We start from the raw sequence: 27,515 nt of genomic DNA, 5'->3' as shown, positions 1-27,515 counted from the left end.
AACAGCAATTTATAAATGCATTCTACTTATCTGCCAATTTAATCTATTAATTTTCAAATGTGATAAATTGGTCTCTACTTTTTGCTTTACTATATAAATTTTTGTGATAATGATGCCAAGACATTCCACCATTAGCCCCAAAATAAGAAATAACCATTGCGTGTTATATGACCAGGATATTAGAGTGTAGATTTCTCTGGCAATTAAATCATATCCTTCAATACTATTGAATAATATATTTCCCTAATATGTAATCAAAGAAAAAACTTACTGGACATTCACACACCCAAAGTTCACCGTCATACACTCCATTCTGCAGGCCCTTAGAAATTTCACTGAATTTTGCCTCATCAGTCAGTTAATAACATCTACCTTTTAATCAGTCAAAACTAGCCTTTCAATTCTAATTCACTGTGGCTCTTTATTCATCACAGGATACACTAATACATATTCAACATTGTTTGAGTTTATTATGTTATGCAGTTAGCTGTAATAATTTTACAAACCATTGCACAGAATTGCACAATAACAAGTAAGAAAATTGTGAGTCAGTCAGGTCTAAATACTCCAAATGTCTTTATCCGTTAGAGCAACTCTGCTAGGTTTATATATAAATAGCTATGCTCTGTCAGTTTAAAAGACATGGTTGCTTGAAGGTAAGGGTAAAGCAGGATACAGGTGACTGAAGGATATTCTTGTTGTCTCCCCATTTCTCCATCATAGAGGAAAAGTGTATGAGAAATATAAATTTTTAATTGCCACTCATTTATTTTTTAATTTCTTCTGCCTTCTTTCTTCACCTCTAATCAGTTCAAACAAAGTTCATCTTGGAATGGAGCCATCTTGGAGTGGAAATACGGCAAACTAAACAGAACACTGACTTTGAATCTAAACAGATTTAGGATATATCTTGGTTTGCCTCTTATTGGGTGTGTGAGTGCTACACAGTTTTCTAATATGTGAAATGCATTTAATACCTTACTCATCATATCATTGTATCATACACCCATCATAATGCTTGTGATATTCAGTGGTCTACATGGCTATTAATTAACATTAATATACTGCTTTTATAAATACCATGAAATGTATCTATGTAAAATTCTTGTCATGACTAATATAAAAGTTACCAGGCTGCTGTGAACCAGTACAAGTGTTTGGGCTACTATTATATTTTGAATTCCATAAATGTTGAGAGATATCAACTATTCCCTTAACTGCAAGCAACATTTGGTCTTTGATTCTGCTGAGGACATGAGAAAATGTTTCAGGTTTGTTTGTTCAATACCGAGCAGAGATTAATGTGGGCTTCTAAAGACTGCATTAGCTTTATGTATTTGATTCTACAGTTGTGTTTTTAATGGGCATTATATCCTATCATACTTGATAATATTGGATCCTTAAATTTACATCTACATTATTAATGTGAAATTGAGATAGAAGACATTTGTATCAATAGATATGAAAAAGTTCCTTAGAGCAGAAATCTATTTTGATTTGAATAATCCCAAATTCATGTCTAAACTGGCTGAATTAATTGAACACTTTACCAATTCTCCACTTAACTGATTAAACATATAATGGGGTCTATGGTTGCTATAAAGAAATATCAGAAATAACAGCTTTAAAACCACAGAGATGAAATCTGTAAAATAAGATGTTAGGTGAGGCAACAACACAGCTAACCAAAATCATAACCACTCAGACTAATAATTCTTAGTTTTGAGTGTCTTTACAAGGTTATAACTTCATTTTGGTGTCTAAGTTTTTCTGCATTTCTTCAAATTAGAGTATATAAAAATGCAGCTATCTTTTAAAAAAAAAAAAGCTTTATTTTGAGAGAGAATGAGAGAGAATGCACATGCACTTGTAAGCAGGGCAGGGGCAGAGACAGAGAGAGAGAGAGAGAGAGAGAGAGAGAATCCCAAGCAGGCTCCATGCTGTCAGCATCAAGACTGATGCAGGGCTCAATCCCACAAGCTGTGAAATCATGACCTGGGCCAAAACCAAAAGTCAACACTTAACCGACTGAGCCTCTCAGGCACCCCTGAAGTTATCTTAAATACCTGGACTACCTTGTGCCTTTGCACCACTCACAAATTCTGTTGTAGAATGTTGTAATCTATGGTATCAGCCAACACTGTCATTAAATATTTCATCTAAGTAGTCATTTTTCACACACCACATCAAACAAATATTCCCACTTAATGGAATACCAATTGTCTATTAAATCACTTTTATCAATTGTATTTATACTTCTTGCTTCACAGTCTTTTGACAATTCCCAATTCAAACAAAATATAAGGAAAAAAACATTTAATTTATCCCAATTTCTTTTCTCATAAAAACTCTTTTATGTCTTATTATCTCCATCTTACAAATAATAAGTGGAGCTCTAAATTACATATTATCACATTAATTTCACTACATCACAGCTAGAGAGACAAGGCAAGGAATGGACAAGGTCAAGCAGAGGGATAGATAATTAGTTGTCCAAATCTACAAATCCAATTGTTTAAAGGTGTCATAATCCCAAATGAAAGATAACAGAGAAACCTCAAAAGTGGAATAACTAATCTTCCCAAATTATTCCCAATTAACCCATTAGCATTGTAAAAACATACTGTATATTACGATTTTTTGCCTTGATGCATGCACTCAGGAGTGTTCATTAAGTACCTATTAGGTTCCAGACATTCCACATGTCAAGACGGCACAGTTCCTTTCATAGAGGAGCTCTGTTACAGAACATTCTTCAAAAGGAGGAAATTTAATATCTAAAAATAAGAAGCAGGGGTAGCTGGGTGGCTCAATTGGTTAAGCATCTGACTCTTGATTTCAGCTGAGGTCATGATCTCGCAGTTTGTGAGTTCAAGCCCTATGTTGGGCTCTGCACTGACACTGTGGAGCCTGCTTAGGATTCTCCCTCTCCCCCTCACTCTCTGCCCCTCCCCCACTCTCACATATTTATGGGAGAGAGGCCCCGAGAGTAGAAGGAGAAAAGTCTTAAATATTAATTTCATTTATCTCACAGTTTATCCCAGGGGTAGCTCTTAGTTTCTAGCAAAGTAACATCAATATTTTTTTCATGTTTTTATTTTTGTGGAGTAGTTACTACATTCTGGGCATATTCTCACATTTTATTGTATTTAGTTCTCCATCTTCCCCCTCTTCCTCCTTCTTTAAACTTTGACTTTTTTTCAAAAAGGATTTGAGGGAATATTATTCAGCCATTTTAAAAAATGGAATTTTGATATACACTATATGGATGAACCTTAAAACACTGTTAGTCAAATAAGCCTGACACAAAAGTATAAATAATGTATGATTCTACTTACAAGAATAGATATCTAAATAGGTACATTCATAGGCACAAAAAATAGAAGTTTCCAGGGAATGAGAGGAGGAGGAAGGGGGAATTATTTAATGGACACAGAGTTTTTGTTAGGGATGAATAAAAAGAGTTGGCTATGGATAGTGGTGAAAATTACACAACATTGTGAATATATGTCATGCCACTGAGTTGTATACTTACAAAGAATTAAAATGATAAAGATTAAGTTATATATATTTTATCACAATTAAAAAAAGAATTTGAAAAATTCTTTCAATGAAATGCATTTCTTTGAAATGCATAAATGTGCATATGTGTATGTATGAGAGAGAGAGAGAGAGAGAGAGAAGGAGAGAAAATATTAGAACAAAGTGACAATAAGGGTAAGAAAACAGGTTGAAATGAGTAAGTATACATAATGTATGCTCTTAGGTCCAACACAGTGGTTAAAGGTAAGATACAAGTTTTATTCTGATTTTCCTAGTAGCCAAAACAAAAATTTGAAATATCCATTAAATAACAAACAAAACAAGTGCTTGTAGTAAGTAGTGGAAAAGAAACCAAACAAGAGTTATCACTAGGGATTCTCATAAAGGAAATACCACAAGATGTGGTAGATATTTTCTTCAACTGCATTTGCAAAGCACAGACCAAATCTGGTTCCTTTTTTGTCATTGGTATACAATGATTAGTTTCATATTTGTGGTTCCCACTACCAACAGTGTAATATGCAAGTAAATTTTAGAATTTGAATAATTCAATACTTGCATAAGAAAAAAGCTTTCAATAATTTGCTATCCTTTTTCATAGGCAATTTTGGCTTCCATACTTGCTAATATAGTAGGCAAACCTTTTATATGACCACAATGCAAGTAAATGAATGTGACTCTACAAGAGCCCAAAGTGTAGAGTCCACATTTGTAAATCACTATGCTCAGCACAAGTCATACCACAAAGAGGGGCATAAAGGTGGTTGAAATTATCTGGAAAGTTTAATACACTGTATTAGAAAGTTGGAGTTTGAAACTTTAACTTCCCTTTGACAAGAAACTGGCTGAAGAATGGAATGTATTCAAGACTAGAATTTTTTTTTTTAATAACCTCAGTGGCTTCATTGAGGCCAGAGATAGGTCATGCTGCCTGACTACAAAGATGTCCTTCTATCCAGGGATTCCAGGAGGACGGCTTTGCTTTTGGTTAATGTGAATTATACATGCAAATCATTACCCACTAAGCTGAAATATGTCCTAGCAAAAGCAAATGAATACTTTTTTTTTTAAGTTGGAACACTTTGTAAACAGTAAGCACATGCCGTTTTCTGGTTTAAGTACTCTAGCAAGAAAAAAACATAAATTCATTATTTTTATGAAAAAAAGAAAATACAAAAACAAAACTTCAATTTCATTGACTTTCAATGAAAGTCAATTTCATTGTGAAAATAGGTTCACTTGGAGCCTATAGCCTATTTAGCCTATAGATCTAAAACTCAACTAAAAAAATAAGTGACTTGAAGGATATTTTATTCAGTATCACTCTTTAGTCTCTGAACAATTTGTCTCAACAACACCAGTTGTCATCTCCGGACCGTAATTTGTATAAAAACACCAGTGGAATGAGTTAGTTCTTATAAAATTGTCATTAATTAAAATTTACCTATATAAGCACCAGAAGTTTATTTATTTAGCTATTTGGGTTGAAAATTTACATATATACCACTGGATTTGTTGGGTCACATTTTTGTAAATAAACTTTTTTTTTAATTTAAAAAGAAATGTTTTTTTAATTTTTTAATTTTTATTTTAATTTTTTAATTTTAGGGAGAGAGAGCATAAGCAGGGGAGAGAGGCAGAGGGAGAGAGAGAATCTTAAGCAGCCTCCATATTCAGCGCAGAGCCCAATACGGGGCTCAATTCCATGACCCTGGAATCATGACCTGAGCCAAAATCAAGAGTCAGAAGCTCAACCAACTGAGTCACAGAGGCACCTTTAAAATAAACTTTTTAATCTGGGGCAATTTTAGATTTACAGAAAAGTTACAAAGATAGCAAGGAGAAATTCCATTAACCTTTGCTCAGTCTCTCTTAATTTTTCATTATACACAAAATATTATACAAAAAAAATAACATTGGTACATGACTATTTTTAATGTGAAGTGATCTTTTCTTAAAACATGTTTTAATACTATAAACATCAATTATATAATAATTTCCTAATTCTTTCAGAGCTTGCTGAAATAAGTTGCGTTCTTTGAATCTCATAGTAACTGGACCCAGTCAGCTATAAATTTGAGTACATTCTCATGTTTATGGTGTTTTTACTGTCTGTTTTTTCTCCTGGTGGTAAAATAGTGCCGTTGTATTGATCATAGTCAAGGTTGAAGCTGTAGTGGTGGTTGTTACTGTCATTGATGTTTTGCTATCATTCATCAATTGTGATTTCTTACTTACAAAAGCTAACAGTATATTTCAGTTCTTGTTCTTAACCCCTCTGGATTCTTTGATGTAATTAAGTAGCTCCTTCATTCTTTTTTTTTTTTTTTTTAATCCCTTTTTTTTCTTGGATTCAGTGGCATTACAGTCTGACAGACTTGCTCTGTAGCTGAGCTGACCTCACTACCCCTTATCTGCCTCAAACTCTGGCTATTTCCTCTCATTCTTCCCCCATAATAAAAATGTGCCACAATGACCTATCATTGATACCACCTACTTCTCTCTTACATTTACCCTTTCTTCAGCATTCTTACCCAGTCTCATGACTTCCACCAACAGCAATACACTCATGACTACCAAGTGCCAGTCTGAAGCTTCAAACTACCTGCTAAATAACTATATTTGGATGCTAGGGGGATGTCAACTCAATATGCCAAAACTGAACTGATAATCTTCCCACTCATGCTTGGTCCTTTTCTTCCTTTGTCCTTTATTTATGATATCATGTTCCTTCATATCAGCTAACATCAAAACCTTGTCATTTTCTTGGCTTTCCTTTCTCCTCTTCTCAATACTACATCCAAATGTTGTCAACATTTATTGACTGAATTTCTATTATATTTTATTAATTTGTCCTCACCAATCCTTTTCCAATGCCACTATTAGTACGAGTACCAACCACAGTCAGTGTTTGTAAGTTATAAAGCAAATATAAATTACTCCCTGACTGTGCTATTAACTTGTCTCTTTTTCCTAGAGTCTTCCTCCTCTATCAATTGGAGATTTAGATGCATAATTTCTCTTCCTGAAGCCCACACTGAACCATGTCATTCTTTTGCTCAACGATTTCAGTGTGCCTTTAAGTCATACTCCACTCCTTGCTGCTTATGGAACAAAAAAGTCCTTGTTTGGAATTAGATTCGCTTTATCTGGCCCCAATCATACTACCCAGTTCTCCTTTTTTATCGTCTTTATGCATCCTGGAAGCACAAATGAACTACTTGCTTCTTGCCTGTAATTCCTTGTTTCCACGCCTTTGCTTACATTCTTCCCTATGTGTGAAGATCCCTCTTTCCTATCTCTGTGCTCAAATCCTTGCCAGCCTTCAAATCTACCCAAAAGACACCTCTTACAAAAAGCTCCCCCTGGATTCCGCCATCTCAAAGTAGAGTCTTCTGCTAAATCTCCTTTGTGACTGAGCAATACCTCTATTTTTTCTTGTATCACATATTACCTTGATTTTAAATTATTCATGCAGTTTTCTTATCTCCTCTACAAAATGACTTCAAACTCTTTAAGATGTCTTATCTGATGAATCTTTTGATCTCCTGAGGTACCTGAATATCACAGGTGCTAAACTCTCTCCTCCCTAGAAAAGTTTTTAAAAAGTTAGCAATGCCATGAACCTATATAACTACCAATCTGCTTTCTTGCTTCCTGGAGACAAACCCCCAGGCACTAAAGATTTTTGCAGTGACTTACTCTCCTTCTCTTTACCACTGTTTCTGTCAGCAGTTGCAATGGACTGTATGTTTGTGCCTTTCCCCAAATTCATATACTGAAATCCTAACCCCCCATGTGATGGTATTAGGGGGTGACACCTTGGAAGGTAATTAGGTCATTAGGGTGGAGCACATGCCTTTATAAAAGGGACCCCAGAGAGCTCTTTTGTCCCTTCTTCCATGTGAAGAAGGAGCAAAAAGATGGCAGTCTGCAACCTGGAAGAGGGCTCTCACAAGAATCAGACTGTACTGACACTCTGAGCTCAGGCATCCAGCCTTCTGAATTGTGAAAAATAAATTTCTGTTGTTTATAAGCCACCCAGCCTATGCAGACTTTGTTACTGCAGCCCAAACAGACTAAAACATCAGTCAGCAATTTTGGTGCTCATGTAGATGCTTCATCCAACCACTGGACTCAGGTGATTGACTTCTCTTCCCCAGTGATCTGGCTCACTGACACAACTCAGTTACCCAATGCCATGGTCACATGTTGGACCCTGCTTTTATCAGTTCTCAACTTTAAACATTCCACTCTCTCAACATTACTTTCTCTTCTACTCATTCACTCACTCTAGAAACCCTTATTCACAATTCTTTAGCCCAGAAATACCTACAATTCATTGACTCTATCCCCTTATCCACATAGATTTCATGAACCATGATTCACTATTATCACAGTGTGAAATACACCATCAGCATCTGCCCTTCTGTTGAGTGTTCATAGACACTTGGAGAAACTCTAACCCTGGTTAAATCTAACTTTCCACTCACCCCTTGTTTAAAAACAGCTGACCATGGCTGGAGAAAAAAACCACGTACCCTAGTAACTGAATTCAAATTAAACTTATGATCTCAAACCTCAAATAAGTCCTCAGTATTGCTGGCAACTCTCTACATTTTTCTGGCAAATTTATTCACCTGCCCTCTGAAGCCACTGTTTTGCATTTTCTTTCTCCTCTAGCATCTCCTACCTTCTCATTGCTCCCAGCTGATCACTGTGTCTCTGAGATGGGATGTGAGCAAAAGAGAATTTCCACATTTCCCCCATAACTTTCACATCTACCACTTTCTGGGTCTGTGCCCTTTTAATACACCTCTTCTCAGTTATAATAGGTAAACTGTCCTTGCTCATATTTACAGACTCCTCCTCCTCCTCCTTTCTGCTCATGTTCATCCTTTCTTACCTATTCAAGGACTTTAATCCTATAATTATCCCTTCTCTCCTTTACACCACTAAAGTTTTTCTTTTAAACTCTTGTTTGGCTCATTCTTAATAACACACAGACTTGTGATAGTAACTCCCTTTAAAAAAGAGAAACTTAACCCCGCATCCTTTCCAAATAACACCCTATTTCTCTGCCACTTTTATATCAAAATTCTTCAAAGGAGTTATCCATCTTTGCAGTTTCCTATTCTGTTTTGAATCCACTCAACAAATTATGTTTTGGTGTTTTAACTATTCCAAGGTGCCTGCTCTTGACAAGGGTACTAGTGATCTTCACATTGTCAAATCCAATGGGCAACTCTCAGCCCTCACTGTTAGTCTGTTCCTCAGAAATATTCAGAGGAATATTCAGAGACTTTTTCACTCTCCCCTTCTTAAAACTGTTTCTTCACTTGGCTTCTATGATTCCACACTTTTCTAGTCTTCTTCCTATCTCATTTGTCACCTCTTTTCTGTCTCCTTTACTGGCTCCACTTCCTCTTGTCTACATCTAAAAATTAGCTATCCTATAGCTCAATCTTCAAACCTCTTCTCTTCTCTGTCTACCCCTAGTCCTGATAATCAAACCCAAGCTCCATGGCTTGCCAAAAGATCTATAATCTGAACACTCCAAATTTGTAGTCCCAGCCCCAATGCATTCGTACACTCCAAACTTGAATATTCAACTACCTATTGGGTATTTTCAGCTGTATATCTAATCAACATCTCAATGTTATCATGTTCCAAACTGAACTCTTGGTCCAATTAGACTTCTTCTCCAAATGTACACCATCTCAGTAAATGGGACCTTGATCATTTGGGTGCTCAGGCACAAAACTGGCATCATTCTTGACTCCTTTATTTTATTCACACCCACTCAAATCAAAGAAACTCTTATCAACCTTTGGTATATATCTTGCACTCAATCTCTACTCATCAACCCCTCTTTACTACTACTCTAGTTTAAAGCTATAAGCATCTCTTACCTGAATGCCTACAATAGACTGCTGAATAGTCTCCTTTACCCTACCTTCCTCCAATTTATAGCCTTACTTGATACAGTATGCCAGGCATTATTTTAAGCACAGTTCATATACTAACTCATTTAATCTTCAAAACAATCCTATGAAGTAAGTAATTTTATTATTCTCACTACACATATAGAGAAATAGAAGTACAGAGAGTTTTAAAAACTTGGCATGGTCACATAGTAAGTAGCAGATCTTTACTCAACCACTGGAATGTAAGTGACTCCAATTCCATCAGATCATGCATTTGCTTCACTAGAATATAAGCTCCATGAGGGTAGGAACTTTGTCTGGTTGTCACTGTATTGTGATATTCCCTGAACTGTAGGCATTTGGTAAATAAGTACTGAGTGAATAAGTAAGTGAATATCTGCCTCCAGTTGTTCTCCTTCCTCTCCTAATTGGCAATAAATGACTAACTCAACTGATTAATCAAATCATGACCTAAACAAGTTAGAACAAACATGCTCAGTGTGAGACTACAAAGGGTTTGCCTATGAATAAAGTCTTTGAGATACAATTTGCTAACTAAGCAACATCCATTTTGGATTTTCAAGACATTTTTTAAAATGTAATCCTGGTTCTTCATAAATGAATTGCAGAATAGCAAATTAATAATATGCTCAGATATCAAAACCATAATAATTTTATAAGGTTAATTTAAAAATCAGCTTATGATTATTCAAATATAGGATGAATTCTTACAAAAACAAATACCAATTGGTACAGGTAACTCATTAACCACTGGAAGAAGATCAGACAGTGAATTTTTAGAAAGAACATGGAAGGGGAGCCTGGGTGGCTCAGTCGGTTAAGCGTCCAACTTCAGCTCAGGTCATGATCTCACAGCTTGTTGGTTCCAGCCCCACATAGCTCAGAGCCCGGGGCTCTGCTTTGGATTCTGTGTCTCCCTCTCTCTCTGCCCCTCCCCCTCCCCCCGCTCCTCCCCGGCTTGCACTCTCTCTCAAAAATAAATAAACATTAAAAAAAAATTTAGAAAGAACATGGAAAAAGTCAAATTTCATTATTGCTCAGCGGGGCAATGGGTTTATCTAAGGTAAAATGCTCTTTAACACTGGAAACAGTTTATAAAGTCTCCCTCAAACACACCAATCCATGAAATGATTTTTTGAATGCTAGTTATTCTAGCTGGTTTTTACTGGAAATTACTTGATCTATCAGTTTGAAAAGCTCTCCCTAGTACTCATTCCAGCCTCACCAAACACTAATTCACAGGAATCCAAACTTTGTATTGGAAGTGAGGAATCCTTACTCTAATTCTCAAATACCACAGTTTTTCTCAACACTAATTTTTCTCCACATTTATTTTTATTCAATTTATAAAGTAATTTGATAATGTTTACTATGTGCTCACCCCTCTTTTAAGTGCTTTATAAATATTAATTGATTTAATCCTCCAAACAATCCTCTAACAAAAGGAAATTAAAACACAGAGAGGTTAAGTAACTTGCCCAAGCTCTGACATTCTCAGTAACTACACCCTGTTTCTAATACATGAGGGAGAAGAAACAGCCTCTGTAGGACAAACGATAGTGGATATTCTTGAGTGAGAGAGACACTTAGGTGTTCAAAAAAAAAAAAAGGCATGTGGACACCTGGAAAATAGCCTGGACAGAGCAAACATATCCATGATGCTGGCCTTTTACATTCAGTATTGTTGTTTAAAGAAAGGCAGATTACCTCATATGTCACTAGACTGATTTTTTTCTGGAGCAGCCTGGCCATAGTTGGAGAGAAAGTGGAGGCAAAGATGAGAAACATATGTGACAGGATTGGGGAAACATAAAAAAGACCTGGAAAGGAAAAAAAAAATATGTGTGCAGATTTTAATGTTATCCTAACATTAGTTAGGATATCTTATAAATAAAAAAAGTTGTCAATGTAAATGTATAGGTGGATAGAGGTTTAAATTAATAGGAAAACACTGAATGATCCCCATATATAAGAAAAGGAAGCCTTGGGTTTGTATGCATAATTTAACAATATTATGCCTGGTGGCAATTGGTATTATCATTATTAAAATCAAGTTGTCTGAACAGGATTAAATCAAAGTAGTATAAATTCTTATATAGTTAAATTCACTTGGTCAACAAATATTTTTTGTGGCCACTGTATTTAAGGTACTTTTATAGTGCTGCAAGAAGCACAAAGGTGATCAACTTAGGATGACCCTGACCCTCAAACAACCTAAATGCAGCAACAGAGGCCCTAAATTTCTAGCATGTTTTATGTTTTCTAATTTTTGATTTGTTTAGATCTGAGAGGCTAACAATCAGCGAGGTAGGTTTGGACCCTATAGAGCAAATAATGAATTATGGTGCCTTAGATCTCAAAGCTGCCTAACAAAATGAGATGGAGACTCTAACAATTTCCCACCTGATTTTGGTAGCTTTATAGAACAAGAACTCTGTATTTTATAATCAGTAAGTATTAACTACCAGTGGTATATAAACAAAGGTATTTAGCCCTTATTTTAAATACAAACGTCTAAGGATAAATTTACACCTTTGTTATTAAAGTTTCATATTTAATCTCACCATAGCTTTGAGAACTAATGTACCCTAACTTCTTTACTTAGGATTAGAAGTTTTTCCACTATGTTCTTTGCTGTATAATCTCTGGCCAAGTTTTGATTTTTAAAAGGCCCTCATTTCCATTCTTAAATGTTTTGTGGGCAAAGAGATCTCCACCTTTCTGTATGTCAGAAGAAATTTCTGATTTGGCATTCAAAGTTCCTTCTAATAAACTCCTGAATATTTGCAACTGGAAAAAATAGAAAGGCAATGTTTATAGTAGACATATACATCACCTGGTCTATGGCAAGCCCTAGAGTTCATTTTCCTAGTCACAAAGTAATCTAAAAATCACTGTCAGAAATGAAGAAAAAATATATTACACATTCCTCCTGAAACAACAACAGCAACAAAAAACAGAGCACCATGAAACAGGCCTCTATGTTTTCTGAAATGGGCATGAAAGAACTGAGCACAGTTGCCCAGCTAGTTTTATCCCCCACTTCACCCAGCAACTGCCCTTACCTCCTCTTCTGAAGGAGTTGGTTAGCAGAGACATGGATCAAAACTTTAGTCATCATTTTCTACCACACCTGAGTTGTAGAGAAAGAAAGTATCCCTCTCACCCCAAACTCAGCTGTGTAAACCTATTTTCCCATGGGAGTCTTCAGGAATACAGGAGACCAGCATGCTAGGAGAAGGTTCAGGGCTCAATGGTCCCAGAACTTCACAGACTGGGAAAGGATTCATACATCCTAAATACCAGAAACCACATGACACAAACCCGTATGTCAAAATTCTTTCTATATATTTTCTTTTCTTTGATTTTTCTCCTTTACTCCTTAAAGGGAGATCTTGAGTCATTTCTAAGCTCCTATGAATAGTCCCTTAGCAACCATTTTAAATAGGATTAGATGCAACTGTTCTCTATTTAAGGGTGTTATATTACGAAAATCCCAGTATAGACAGAAACAGACTGGGGAAAGAGGTGTGGAATATATTCTTCAGGCACACTTAAGAAGATTATAAAATTTATAAAAAGATACATTAATTCCCCCAAAGACAATATCAAAGTCTAAAAAAATCAGTGTTTTTCAAAATATACTTGATTGTCTACCAACTACCCTCTCCTTTCAGCCTTCCAGCCTCTCCTTTGAGCATCTATGTCAGTTTGTCCATCTGTCATACTGTTCAATGAGCTAAGTAAGCCTAACTTTCTCCCAGGTACATTCTACTATAAGACTCTTGTTTACAAATATTTTGCAATATAAAATTATATTAATAGTCTTTTAAATAACAAAATATTTCTCATATTTCAAATAAGTATAATAGGTCTTTTAACCCAAAACATACACTCTACTGTTCAGAAACTTTGTGGTTGTAGTAAGGCATTAGCACATAGATTTAATCATTGGATCAAAGTAGCTTTCAGTTAAATAAAGAAAAGGGAGATCTGAGTCCATTCCCCTTAAAAAGTTCAAACCATACCTGATTGCAGTCAGTTGTTTTCAGAACAAAGGATAGTGTGTGAAATTCAAGAAGCTTTCATGAAGTCCATTTTCACCTAGGATTTTGTAATAAAGGTATTTGTCTTTTGTTTGCAAAATAATACTGAAACATCAAATCCTTCTTTCTCATGCTGCTGGGTTCACAGAAGACAGCAAATGCTTTTCTCCCTTTAAAGTTCTATTTATTTTACTAATAGATTTTTCTGTTGGGCAATATGATTCAGTACCTGACACATAATACTTACTCAATAAATATTTGTTCAATTAAATTGGATGTTTAAGCTTGTGTTCATTTCTAAGGGCTAATATTTGTCAAATGTTTCATCAAGACCTCTTGCGCACCTTCTTTACCATTAAAGAGGTTCCTTGTCATTGCAACAAGTCATTGTTTGGGGAAGATTATGGGACCACCCTTGGGGGAAATGCTATGACATTTTAAATAAATATGTTAGCATATGAAAGAAGACTCAGTGAAGATAAATATGAAAATATTTATTATAATGTGACAGAAATTATGATAAACAACAGCAATAAAATGGAATACTTAAATTCTATTCCAATATTTTACACATCAATGTTTTATGTTTGCTTTATTAGAGGCACAATGGCACAAGAAATAATGAACCTGGAGAAGGAAGGAATGGTAAAATGTGAAGAATTCATTTCAGTATAAGAGATTTTGTTTTCAAAGGCTTCAATAAAACATATTTGGACCAAGCAAAAAAAATGTATGACCTAAAACAAAAGAGCTGTCCCTGCCTCGTTGAAATACATTCTTATATTGCTTCCTGATATAGCTTCATAGACTATAGAAAAGGCAAGGTTGAATGACAGTTTTTAAGCCTACTTCATTTTTGGATATTTTCTATAATTCCAAATTCTCCTTTGGCTCAAATGACTAGTTTCAGGATATGAACTTGAAGATTTAATAAAAAATCTTATATCTATCTGTAAATCTTATATAGAGAGAGCAGCAAAAATTTGAGAACATAAGGCTACTCTCCTTGACACTGAATACAAGAGTTGTGGCACTAGAAAGGAGAGATGATTTCGTCCTTTCAGTTGAAGCCCCCACTGATAGGAGTCCACTCCCAAAGGTCTTAAAGGATATGTGATGAGGTCAAATTTAAGAGCTATAAAATGTAAGAGAAACAGCAAGGCCAAATTCAAATGGAAGCCCTATAAAGGTCTACAACATGTGTTCTTTGCTATACAATGACTCACCAGAACCAGATGGTATCTTACGCTTTGCAAATATCAACAGATTTTTGACAAATAAGTACCCTTCAATCCTCTACCTTCAGATTGATATTTATTAAGGAATCAAAGGTTTCAACAGTTTTGTATGTTTCAAAGTTACATTGAATAAGGTTTTATGAGAACAAGTCTAGCCTATTTCTATAGGTGTAATCCATCTTGAAGAGAGAAATCTTTACCAGTGGATATTTTTATTTCCAGTGCTAAATCCATCAAGAAAATTCCTCCTAGTATGAGGAACTAGGGGATGCTGGCTATTGCCAGCTGACCACAAAAATAGCACATTTGCATTATATAAGCATTTAACTTATGAGAATTTAACCATATGACAGAGAGAGAAATAGGAAATTGTTTAAATAGTGGGCAGGAATCCATTCACCATTCCAATTCTCTCCATAAGCATTTACTCTGAGTGAACGTGGGAATCTTCTACGCAAGGGCAATCTCAGTTCCTGTCTTTCATCCACAGATTACCTCTCCAGTTGAGTGAGACTGTGTTGTATTCAATAAATTCAATGACACACAGACACATATTTTTTTATCCAGCGCAGACCTTAAAACACAACTATATAATCTAGTGCTCAACAGGGCTGCTTTATGCAATGCCAGAGGGCAAACTGTCTGTGTGGAATAGAAGAGAGATATGGTTTGCCTTCAATGTGGATTCTTCCAAAGGAGTTTTCCAAAGTAAAATTTCAACAATCCTCAAATTTCACCTTACCTACTACACTGCCCATGGAACCTAAATTAGATTTGATTCCACTGTCACTTCACCTTTGTAGAGCTTTAGCGGAAAATTTTCCCCCTGATCTCTTGCATTCTCCTCCAATACAGTCTTACTCCTGAAGTCTGTCCTAACTGACAGACTCATCTCATCCTCTGTAACTGCTAGCTCTCCCCGAGTTCTTCTTTTCTATTTACTAGACAAAAGCATAGTAAAAAAAATTATTTAATTTTTTGGCTTGGGGCAAACTTCAAGCTATCAGAGGGCACCTTTCACACGTCTTCTTAGATATATCCAAATTCACTTAAAACTAAATTCCTTTGTTTGCTGTGTCTGTATTTTACATAAAGCACAGAGTATATAGGCAAAAATACTCTGGAAAATGATACTGCGTGTCCCATACATAATCAAAACTGTATATGAAGTATCTCTAAAAGCAATCCCAGATCACAAAAGATAGGGAACAGAGCAGGGGGATAAGTGCCTTGGTAAGACCACAAAAGTGAGTAGGAAATAAGTTCAAGTCATACAATGCGGGCGATAATTCGGAGCAGCAGTAGCAGGCACTTGGTTGAATTTTGCAAGATGGCCTTAATAAATATAAATCCTTCACTTCAGTGTCTTAAAAATCTGTTAAAAAAAACTGCTCTAAATTCTTAAAAGAATTATGAGCATTAATAATTGCAAATTATCAATACACAATATGAGACTTCATGCCCGGTTAAAAAATTATAATAGTCCAAGAGTTTGGTAAGCATAATGTGGCCCAGTGTGTATTCATGGACTGGACATTGTGCACCAACTGGCCACCAGTGACCGTGCCAGACCCTGTTGTCGGCCCAGGGATCTCACAGCCAGCATACTGACTAAAATATGTCCAGTCCAAAAATGCATAATATTTCACTGTTCCAAAGCTTCCACAGTCAGACAAATACACCGAAACCTTTGTTTTACTTTTCTCGCCATACCTCTAAAATTATGTATTTTTAAAATATGAAACGTTTGTATTTCCCCCTTAAGCCTTAGACTGTCAGTTTATCTGATAGTCTATCAAATAGGCAGTTATTTTTAATTGTCTCCTGATCAAGGAAAAAGTACGTGTAGAGAAATGTCTCTCTCTCTCTCCCTCTCTCTTTCTCTCTCTGATTTTCACAGCCTTCCACCATAGCCATCTTACTAAAAAACTTATTTCCCATGTGTAAATTAACTCTCCTCTGCTACAGTTTAGATCTCTAAATGGAGGTGTAGACAGTCATCCTGAAATCCTCTGACCATCCACTTTATAGAAAATAATCAGTGTTTAGAAAGAGATAGGTTGACTCCTCATCTAGGCTGCACTTGTGTTCTATGAGAGGAGGGCAGAAAGCATAACATCCACAATATGAGGAGTGCCAGGAAGTACACATTTCAGAGCCCAAATTGCATTTAATAAAAGGCTGAGTCTATACTAATTTTTTTCTGATCCAAACAGCATAAATTTTATTATCAGCATTACCAATAATTACAAACCACTTCAGATAAATTAAAAACTAGCTCTGACATGTACATAAAAAAACAGAGCTTCCTAAAAGTTTAATAAGCTCTGCAGTAACTTACAGAATCATCTAATTGTTGTTAATTTTAGTGTACCTCTGTATTTCTTGATGCAAGCCAGAGCCAAAACATTATTTGAATTAAGTGATTAATTAATTAAAATGAATGAAACATTCTCGAAAACTCAGAGACCCCAGAGGGTTAGATTAGAGAAAGTAGAATCAAGACTAGAATGTGCGAATTCCTGAGCTAACATGGGATTAGGACGTGGGTTAGCAGCGCAAATTTCACAAATGCAGAGTCAACTCTTGGTGTGCGTCAAAATGCACGGCATGAAAGGGAGGCCACTGAATTCACTCAGTGGTCCTACCTGTCACTTAATATTAGTAAAAGATGATTTGAGAAACATTTTCAAAGAATGCTAAGTATGAAGTAAACTACAAAGATTTGGATCAAAATATTGATATATGGGGAAATCAAAGAATCTGAGATTAAGCGACTTTTTAACTTTCTCACTTTATACTCTAATTATCTCTTACAGGTTTAAATACATACTCTTTGCAAAACAAACATTTTACTCATTGACTTTGGCTCTGGGTCTTAATTTTCTAAACAAAAATATATGGTGGTAGGAGAAACACTGTAAAAATGTTAATTACCAGATGAAAAGGTTCATTTAGGCTTGAACAAAACATATTGTAACATCATGCTGAAGGGAAAATAATAGGGGGTGCTCAAACTTCACCAGTGACTGTGCAGCCAACACAGCATCCTCTTCCTTTCTAAATGTGCTGTTCTGCCTCATCCACAGTTTCTGTTTTGTCTACAATTAAATACCCTATATGCAGCCTCCCATATAGTCAGAAATGCTGATTTCACCCTGAAGGGCTGACTTTCCTACAAGGAGAGGTCAAAGAGAAAAAGCTCCTGGAAATAGTGCCTCCCTCCTATCCACCTAGCTCCTCTCCTCCAGAAGGTCTCCCTTCTAGCAGCCCTGAGGGGATATAGCACAGAGTTGGATTTACCCAGCAGGGGAGAGCCCAAGGGCCAAACAAGAAAAATCACTCCTCCCGGAAATGACTGGCATTATAAAGGAATGGATGCTTCATCTCTCTTCTGGGAAAATTCCCCACTGAGGCTCTCATATTTCTGTCTCCTGAAATGAGGTGGAGTAGAAAGCAAAGGAGGGAAGAAAGAAGATCAAGTGCCTAAATTTCTACCCAAATTACCTATAATTTCTTCTCTAAATAAATAAAAAACAGAATCTAAAAGCCAGAGTGCCCCCTTTGGGGGTGGAGGGGAAGGAACACCAGTCCCACTAGAACCAAGAGACAAAAGGTAAATGGAATTTTAACTGCCCACCTTTCATATCATCAAGCCCTCTTACCAATCATGTGGTGTGAAAGATTTAGCAATGCCTGCTATGATAAAGGCAAACATGTCACTCTCTTAATCTCAAATTTGAAGGAAAAAAAGGACTAATTCTCAGAGTTATACTGATCCTTATAAGTCACTGCCAGCTTAAGGATTAAAAAAAAAAAAAAAAAAAAAAAAACAACTCTACAAGGAACTTTATCTTTTAGAAAAATCTGCATTAAATTTTATGGAATATATATCCAAATTACTAGAGTTTCATCAAGAAAACACAGACCTTTATTATGTACACTTGCTTTTCTCATGAATTAAAAGCAAGCATTTTGCTATATACGGTGTTACGGAGCTATACATGTTGTGAGCTAGAACTTGGTAGTGATGGCTAGATGTTTCTGTTACACTATTATTTTTTACTATTTTCATTACACCTTAATCTCAGCAAGGGTACAGAGTTTTGATGTATAGATCTTTTAAAAATATTGGGAAATTATCTCCATTACCTTTAACTTTGTATGAAAATAACAGCATTCTGTCAACTATTCACCAGCATAAATCCACACCATCCTTACATTTAAACAATATTTTTAAAGGTTACTTTTTGCATTTAGCATTTATTTTGAACATGTACTCAGGAATGCCATTGAGTCAATGTGGAAATCTATTAATTTTTGAAAAAAGGCATTCCTGTACAAAGAGTTAATCTATCCAGTTGGAGGTATTCTTTCATGCTACGAACTCAAGATATTCTTTTCCATTGAATACAGACCATATGAATTATGTATGTAAATCTCTATGCATTAATCTGAGATTATAAACTCAATAGGTGAGTCAAAATGCTTCCTTAGTAAAACAACAAATGCGAAGAATTAAATCTGTAGACACAATGCAGTGTAAATCTATTCCAAAGTATTGTTAAAATAAGGGATATTACCCTAGTTCGACATAAAAAAAAGCTCCCAACTTTTTCTGTGTGTTCCTAAAGCTCAGGTAACTGCATTATGCTAAAGTCACTACAATGAATAGGAGTATTCTGGCTTAATACAATGTCAGAACCAAAGCTCCAATTGTGATTCAAAATTCCTTTATATAGTATCAACACAGCAAGTACTGTACTTTTGAGCTGGAACAGTGCACACACAGTGTAGCTGCACCTGTCTTTATATTCAAGGAGATGTGAATACTGGGTGCATAGTACTATTTAAATTCATACTATTATAACAATTATTACTGCCAACTGTTGCTAATGCTGCCCATGTATGAAGAGAGATGCCAAGTACATAATATAACCATTGCTATCTCGTTTACTCCTCCCACCCATCCCTGTTTCACAGATGAGACAACTGGGTGGATAAATGACTTAAGACCACATAGTAACTGGTAGAACCCTGGAATCAAACCCAGGCCTCTTTGATTCTCAAATCCAGGCACTCATTTCCCTGCATCCCACAGTAATTACTACTAAGTACTAGTGGTTAGAGTGTATATTAGAGAAATTTTTGTTTACTACCTGCATTTTAGTATCTGGTTGTAATAACAAAGTTTATTTCCCAGTTCTATTGAACATTTATTACTCATGTGGTGTAATCTTTACCTAAATCACTTTTTTTCTATTTTCTTTTATGAAAGGTAGAGATAGTTGTAATAATTATCTTACTGATTTCATAGTATCATAATAAGAATAAATACGGAGTGTGCATTTGAGCACATATAAGGGCAAATGTTAGCTGTTGATGATAGTGTGCTCTTGATTTCATTGACCAAATAGATATTAGAAGTGAGAAAGAAGGGAAGTCAAAACAACACCAATATTCTGGACTCAAAATAACTTCAAAGAGGTTTGTGTTCTTTTTTTTTTTTTTTTTTTTTTTTTAATTTTTTTTTCAACGTTCATTTATTTTTGGGACAGAGAGAGACAGAGCATGAACAGGGGAGGGTCAGAGAGAGAGGGAGACACAGAATCAGAAACAGGCTCCAGGCTCTGAGCCATCAGCCCAGAGCCCGACGCGGGGCTCGAACTCACGGACCGCGAGATCGTAACCTAGCTGAAGTCGGACGCTTAACCGACTGCGCCACCCAGGCGCCCCTTGTGTTCTTTTCTAAGATAAAAGCCATTTTCCATGAGAAGTGTAGACACTCCTTAGACAGTCAATTCCATGCTAGGATTTTCTAGATATCTTCTAGAACATCCTGAGCTAACAATCTTATTGCCATTTCAGGCAAGACCGAAAATTAGGGATATGGGCTCCAGATCTTATTCTGATGCTGGGAAGTCACTGGAGCTCTCTGGGACACACCATAGTATAGGCTTAAGGATGACAGGGACTCTGTACCTACAGCCTAAATCAGGGGATGCTACATAGCAAGTGCTCAAAACTGTTGGTTAAATGGAAGAATAAACCTCTGTAACTATAAAAGAAGGGTACTGGCATAGATGAGTAGTTTTCAGATGTTTCTTTTGCTGCAGAAATCTTTTTTTTTTCCAGTAAGATCCCCAAATCACAAAATATAAAACAGATAAAGGCAATGAGCTAGAAATGATACAGCAGTATAGCACATAGATGCCTAGACCCTACCAACCACAGTTTTTCCTTATCCAGTCAACATTACTCCCCAACACTCTTGGACAACCCCACCACAGTGTGGAAACCAATGATTTGGATGCTAAAGCTCCTTTTGACTCAAATTCCGTAAGTCTAAATATTGATTTCTGTCTTAAACAGGTTATTTCTACATCAAAGAAAGTAAACTAGCCCCTTCTGAGAAACAAGTAGCTTAATTAATAAAACATTTACTTTTAAATTACTCTAATTTGCTCACCAAATATCCCCTGTTCTCTCCTACATTTCCCATCCTCTTTTGCAGTTACCTGGCCCTGGGCAATGGCCCATGAACTGTAGTGACATATGTTCATTCTACCTCCTCCATCCCTCTCTTCCCTAGAGGTGGCCATGTGTTCCAGAGATCACTACTTCTACATGGAAGAAGGCCACCCAATCCCCATGGAACTGTGCAAATAAGCAATGAAGTTTGTTATGTTAAGCTATGAAGATCTGAAAGCTACTTATTTAATTTTTTTGACAAATATATATTTTAAATTTAATGGAGATATTTAGACCAAGTACAAAATAGGTCTTCTAGAATGTACTGCTCTATTTTCCTTCATAATAAGGAGTCCTCACACTTTAGTGTTTATGGAAGGTACACTTCTAGGGATGAGGTTAAGGATTGTTTTGGAAACAATTACCTAAGTGGGGGAGGGGTTAGGGTTAGGGGATTTTCCAAAAATCACATGCCATAGTTCCCCCAAAACTTATATCATTGAATTAAAATTCCATCTTGCATATCTTCCACACTGTCTGAAGTTCCAGGTAGATTGTCTTCTTCTTTACAAAAAAAAAATGGTGGGAGGAAACAGAGCCAAAGGTTTCATGAAATGTTTCCAAATATTTAGAAAAAAGATAAATCAGTTCTGAAGTGAAGTCACTACCCTCCACAAATCTTAATCATTGCCTCATAGGCATCTGCAAGTGTTTCATAGGTATATTTATAATTTATATTTATAATTTAGGATTTGGGTGATATTGTCAATCCCCAAAACAGACCTATAATCTGGACACTCTTAAACAACTGATTTGAATATTCAATTTTGTTTATAAATCTTAGGTTTTTCCTCATCCTAATAATTGACTTCATATTTGACCTGTGACTTCCTTTAATTTTTAGGCAGTTAAGGAATATTCAACTTTCCCAAATTTCTTATTTTGAATTTAAGCTAAAATTATTAAGTGGATGCCCTGCCATGCTGTCCAGATGCCCCTTTCAAGATGGGGAGATCCATTCCTCCACATGTTGAGGATGCTTTAGCATCCACCCTTTGAATCTGAAGACAGCCACATCTCCCAAGGCCAGGTCCCATTCCTTTGGCAGCATGAGTCCAGTGACTAGCCAATGCAAGATATTATGATCAGTTTCACAGCTCCCAAGGGGCTGACTGAGGCTTTCTTATACCTGCACTACAGCCCAACTTCTCTCCACCTGTCTGTTTTCCTTCCTGTACAGATATTAATCCTGAAGGTACTCCTTAATGAACTTTTTGCACAGAAATCTCCATCTCAGTGTCTGCTTCTGGGAAACTTGACCTACAAGAAATCTAAATTACTCTCCAACCACGGGATGGGAAACAAGTCAAACTAGAGTAGTCCAGTCTTTTCTTATCACATTGTGTTTCCCAGACTGTCCTTTATGGTAAAGGATCTGAAGCAAATCACATCATTCTTTATTCTGTATTCCCAAATGCTTTCAAGCTAAAATAAACAGGGGCATCCTGGGAGACAGGAAAAAAACATGAACTGAAAAGATGTATATGGAAAGGGGGAAGGATAATTTACCTTGATAACAGTGTGTTCCTTTATGGAGATTCCATATATGTCTGTATATGTACACACACACACACACACACACACACACACACATGTATTTGTTATTGAATTGAAAAATCAAAAATGTTTTCTCTATAACACATTTCTCTAAACATAAAAACCCAAATACAGACTTGAGAATATCTTTGTAAATTTGTAGAAAAAAGAACAACTACAAAATCCTAATCAGGGCTCCCTTTAGGTTGAAAGAAACAGAAACCCACTCAGACTAGCTCAGATCAAGATTACATAGCAAACAAAAAAAACGAACTGAACTAAAAACAAAAAAAACAAGACAAAACAAAAAACAACAAAAAAAAAACATTATACACCAAAGTGTTCAGCCAGCCTCAAAGTGACTCATCCTGGGAGGTCAGGATCAAAGAAGTTTGGTGCCTCATGGGGCAAAAGGCCTCTCTTATCAGTATGCCTTTGTCAGTCTCTCACTCTCTGTTGACTCATTTGCACATGGCCCAACATGGCTTCCTGTGTAGACCAGCAATCATTTCTTTTTCTGGTAAATTCACACTCCTGCTTTCCACACCAACTATTTCAGACTTTCTTCCTCATCCTCAAATCTCCAACTCCTATCACTGTCAGAAGATGACTCAATTCTTCACAGAAAAAATAGAAATCATCAGACATTAGGTCCCTCATCTTTCCAGTTACAAACTTATACCCTTTCTCTTTTCTTTAAATATGTTGTTCACTATATTCTTTCCATCAACTGTTACGCATTCTTAAATTTATCCTATTTAAATTCCATTTAAAAGAGGTCCACATTGGACCTACTTCTCATTTCCCTCCAGGAATCCCCTTATGTCTCTCTTCCCAAATATCCCAAACGATCTACCTGTATTGCGGGTATGTATTTTTTTAATGTTTGTTTGTTTATTGAGAGAGAGAGAGAGAGAAAGAGAATATAAGCTGGGAAGGGGCAGAGAGACAGGAGGAGAGAGAGAGAGAGAGAGAGAAAGAGAGAGAGAGAGAGAGAGAGAGCCCCAAGCAGGCTTCATGCTCAGCACAGAGCCCAATGCGGGGCTCTATCTCATGACTCTATCTCATGATATCGCAGGATCACAACCTGAGTCATTATTAAGAGTTGGATGCTCGGGGCGCCTGGGTGGCGCAGTCGGTTAAGCGTCCGACTTCAGCCAGGTCACGATCTCGCGGTCTGTGAGTTCGAGCCCCGCGTCGGACTCTGGGCTGATGGCTCAGAGCCTGGAGCCTGTTTCCGATTCTGTGTCTCCCTCTCTCACTGCCCCTCCCCCGTTCATGCTCTGTCTCTCTCTGTCCCAAAAATAAATAAACGTTGAAAAAAAATTAATAATAAAAAAAATAAAAAAAAAAAAATAAAAAAAAAAAAAAGAGTTGGATGCTCAACTACCCAGGTGCCCCAAGTATATGTACTGATTTACCTCTCTCTCACTCTGACCACATCATTCTAGTTCTGGTCCTATCACTTTTTCTGCAGTCACCAGTGATCTCTTTGTTGAATCCAACAACTGAATACCATAGCTATTTATCAGTATTCATTGTAGTTGATGTCTCTGAATTTCTTTTTTATTGATTCAGATACAATTTACATACAGCGATAGGCACAGATCTTAAGTGTACAGCTTGATCTATTTTAACAAATGCATACACATTTACAATACACATCCCTACAAAATATAAAACATTTCCGTCCTTTCAGCAGATTACTCCTTTCCCTTTCGTGTCAACCCCTCACCCCTGCTACCATAAAAGAGAACACCAATCTGATTTCTAACACCATGGATTAACTTTGCCTATTCCAGAGCTCCACATAAATGGAATCATACAGTCTTCAGTATTTGTGTCTGGCTTTTTTTATTCACCAGAATGTTTTTGAGGTTTATCTTTGTTGTTCCTGTATCAGCAATTTACTCTTATTTATTGCTGGGCAGTATTTCATTTTAAATAAAGAGTTTTAAAATTCATTAATTTTATAGCTTCTTCTGCTGATGGACATCTGAGGTATTTCCAATTTAGGGCTATTTTGAAGAAGGTTCCTACAAACATTCCCTTATAAGAGTTTTTGTGAATAAATATTTTCACTTTTCTTCTTTAAATATCTGAATGAAACTGCTGGGTCATAATGTAGATGCATGTTTAGCTTTTAAAAAAAATTACCAGGGGTGTCTGGGTGGCTCAGTTGGTTGAGCGACCGATTTTGGTTCTGGTCATGATCTCACAGTTTGTGATTTCAAGCCGAGTGCTGGGCTCTGTGCTGACAGCTCAGAGCCTGGAGCCTGCTTCAGATTCTGTGTCTCCCTCTCTCTCTCTGCCCCTCTGCCACTCATGCTGTCTCTCTCTGTCTCAGAAATAAATAAACATTAAAAAATTAAAAAATTAAATTAAATTTAAAAAATTACCAAATAGTTTTCTAAAGTGGTTGTACTATTCTTTGGTCCCACAAATAATAAATAAGGATTCCAGTTGCTCATTACTTCCACCAACATTTGATGTTGCCAGTCTTTATTTTGGTCATCCTAGAGACAGTGCCTTTTCCTCCTTGACATATTCTCTTCACTCTTATTTGGTATATCAAGTCTCCTGGGTTTTAGCCTACCATTCTTCATTTGTCTTTCCTAGGTCATTGTCCTCTTTCAGCCTTTAAAAGTGAAGTTTCCTTAAGACCCATTCTTAGGTTTTCTCCTCTGAATCTAATCACCCATTCTCACCTGTAGTTCCATAGCCACCTGTGTATAGATGACACATAAATTTTTATTTCTAACCCATCCTGTCTTCTGAGTTACTGACATATATTCTGCAAAAGCCAAAGGACCAAAACCAAATTTAAGATCTCTCTTCCATCCCTCCAGATGCTCCCAAAACTTAGGGCACAAGTCAGAAGTCAACTCATATTCAATCCATCAAAAGAAAATAATTGTGGCTTTTGTTTCCCAAATCTCTCTCAAATTGTAACATTTTGGCATCACCATGGAAGTCCTTGCTTCCAACATCTCTCACCAGGACTTCTGCAATAGCCTCCAAGCTAGTCTATAAACACACATGCCCTCGAGCTGCTCTTCCAAAATGCCCAAGGGAGCAAAATGTATAGAAAGGACTGCAGTTACAAAAAGTAGTATGAGGCATGTCTGGATCATGCAAATGAAGTAAATGGGAGAAAATGAACTTCTTTAAGAAGACTTTATAGAAAGAATGTTTTAAGTTTTCAGGTTTGTGGGTGTGAGAGTTTAAATGAACAGATGCATGGATGAGTTGGGAGTGCTCATGGATGTATATGTGAGTTACCATCTCCTTCCCATCCCTCTAATTCTTTCTTTGGGTCACTGACCAACAGTCTATCTGAAGCCAAACCTCCAAATGAGGGGGAACCAAGAAAAACTGTTCTCATAGTGAGCAAAACTAACTGGCTTTTCTAAGTGAAAAAAAAAATATGATTTTAATATGTACATAATTCAAAAGCATAGTAGTAAAAGCTATTGGGAATCATAAATAAATCACTACATATTGAAAACATTGTATCTTTCAGAGAATTATTAAAAATTAAAAATAAAATGATCACAATTAAGAAGTATTGATAGCTTAAATATAAGTGCAACAAATACCATTACAAAGGAAATTTTTAAATAAAATATTTCTTAGTCCTTGGCAATGATCCACTTACTTTGAATAATACTCAATATGACAAAATTCAAAATCAACAAAGTAATTAAAAGTTCCCTTGGAGTTTTCTTTCTTCCTTTTTTAAAAAAATTCTTTTTCTTAAAGTTCCTTTAAAGTTTCTTAAAGTAGTGTGTGCATATATATATACACATATATACATACATGTATAATTTTTTGAGAGAGAGAGGGTGCGAGTGAGGGGCAGAGAGCAACAGATCCCAGGAGGGGCAGAGAGAGGGGGGACGGAGAAAGGGAGAAAGAGAGGGGGGAGAGAGAGAGAGAGAAACCCAAAATGGGGCTCACCCAAAACAGGGCTCATGTTTTACCCAAAGCAGGGCTCGTATTCACCTGAATCAGGGCTTAAGCTCACCTGATGTGGGAATCAAACTCACAAACCCTGAGATCATGACCTGAGTTGAAATCAGATGCTTAACAATTGAAACACCCAAGCACCCTACTCTTTTTTTTTTTTTTTAATGTTTATTTATTTTGAGAGAGAGGGAGAGAGACCTGAGGAGGGGCAGAGAGAGAGAGATAATCCCAAGCAAACTCCACACTGCCAGTGCAGAGCCCGATGCAGGGCTCAAACCTATAAACTGTGAGACCATGACCTGAGCTAAAATCAAGAGTCAGATGCTTAACTGACTGAGCCACCCAGGTGCCCCAAAAGCATATACTCTTATAAAGCAGGCAAACCAAACCAAAACTGAAAAAGAAATCTTTTTTTTTTTAATTTGACAGTAGTTAAAATGAAAGTAGGTACAGAGAGTATGACAGTAGAAAAAACACTGGACCAGAAGATAGAAGACCCAAAGTCTTATACCTAACTCTCTTACTGATTAATAATGAAAACCAGAAAGAATCTCTGGGCCTCAGTTTTCTCTCCTTAATAGTGGAGTTGGAATAAATCTTCAGTGGCTAAAATGTTTTATCTTGATTGCCAACTCTCATCAGTTGATGGTCTGGAGTACTACAGTCAGAAAGGTTCTTGAGGCATCCAACATTTAGCACTGATG

At 36.4% G+C, this 27,515-nt stretch overlaps 1 protein-coding gene across 23 annotated transcripts in view; it reads right to left on the bottom strand.

Moving 5' to 3' along the window:
• Positions 1-27,515, bottom strand: part of RIMS1 (regulating synaptic membrane exocytosis 1) — a 489,665-nt gene that overhangs the window by 449,706 nt on the left and 12,444 nt on the right. The window lies entirely within an intron of this gene.

Source organism: Leopardus geoffroyi, chromosome B2 (genome assembly GCF_018350155.1).
Source record: "Leopardus geoffroyi isolate Oge1 chromosome B2, O.geoffroyi_Oge1_pat1.0, whole genome shotgun sequence".
In the NCBI taxonomy this organism is placed as follows: domain Eukaryota; kingdom Metazoa; phylum Chordata; class Mammalia; order Carnivora; family Felidae; genus Leopardus; species Leopardus geoffroyi.
This window is presented reverse-complemented; position numbering and strand designations above follow the sequence as displayed.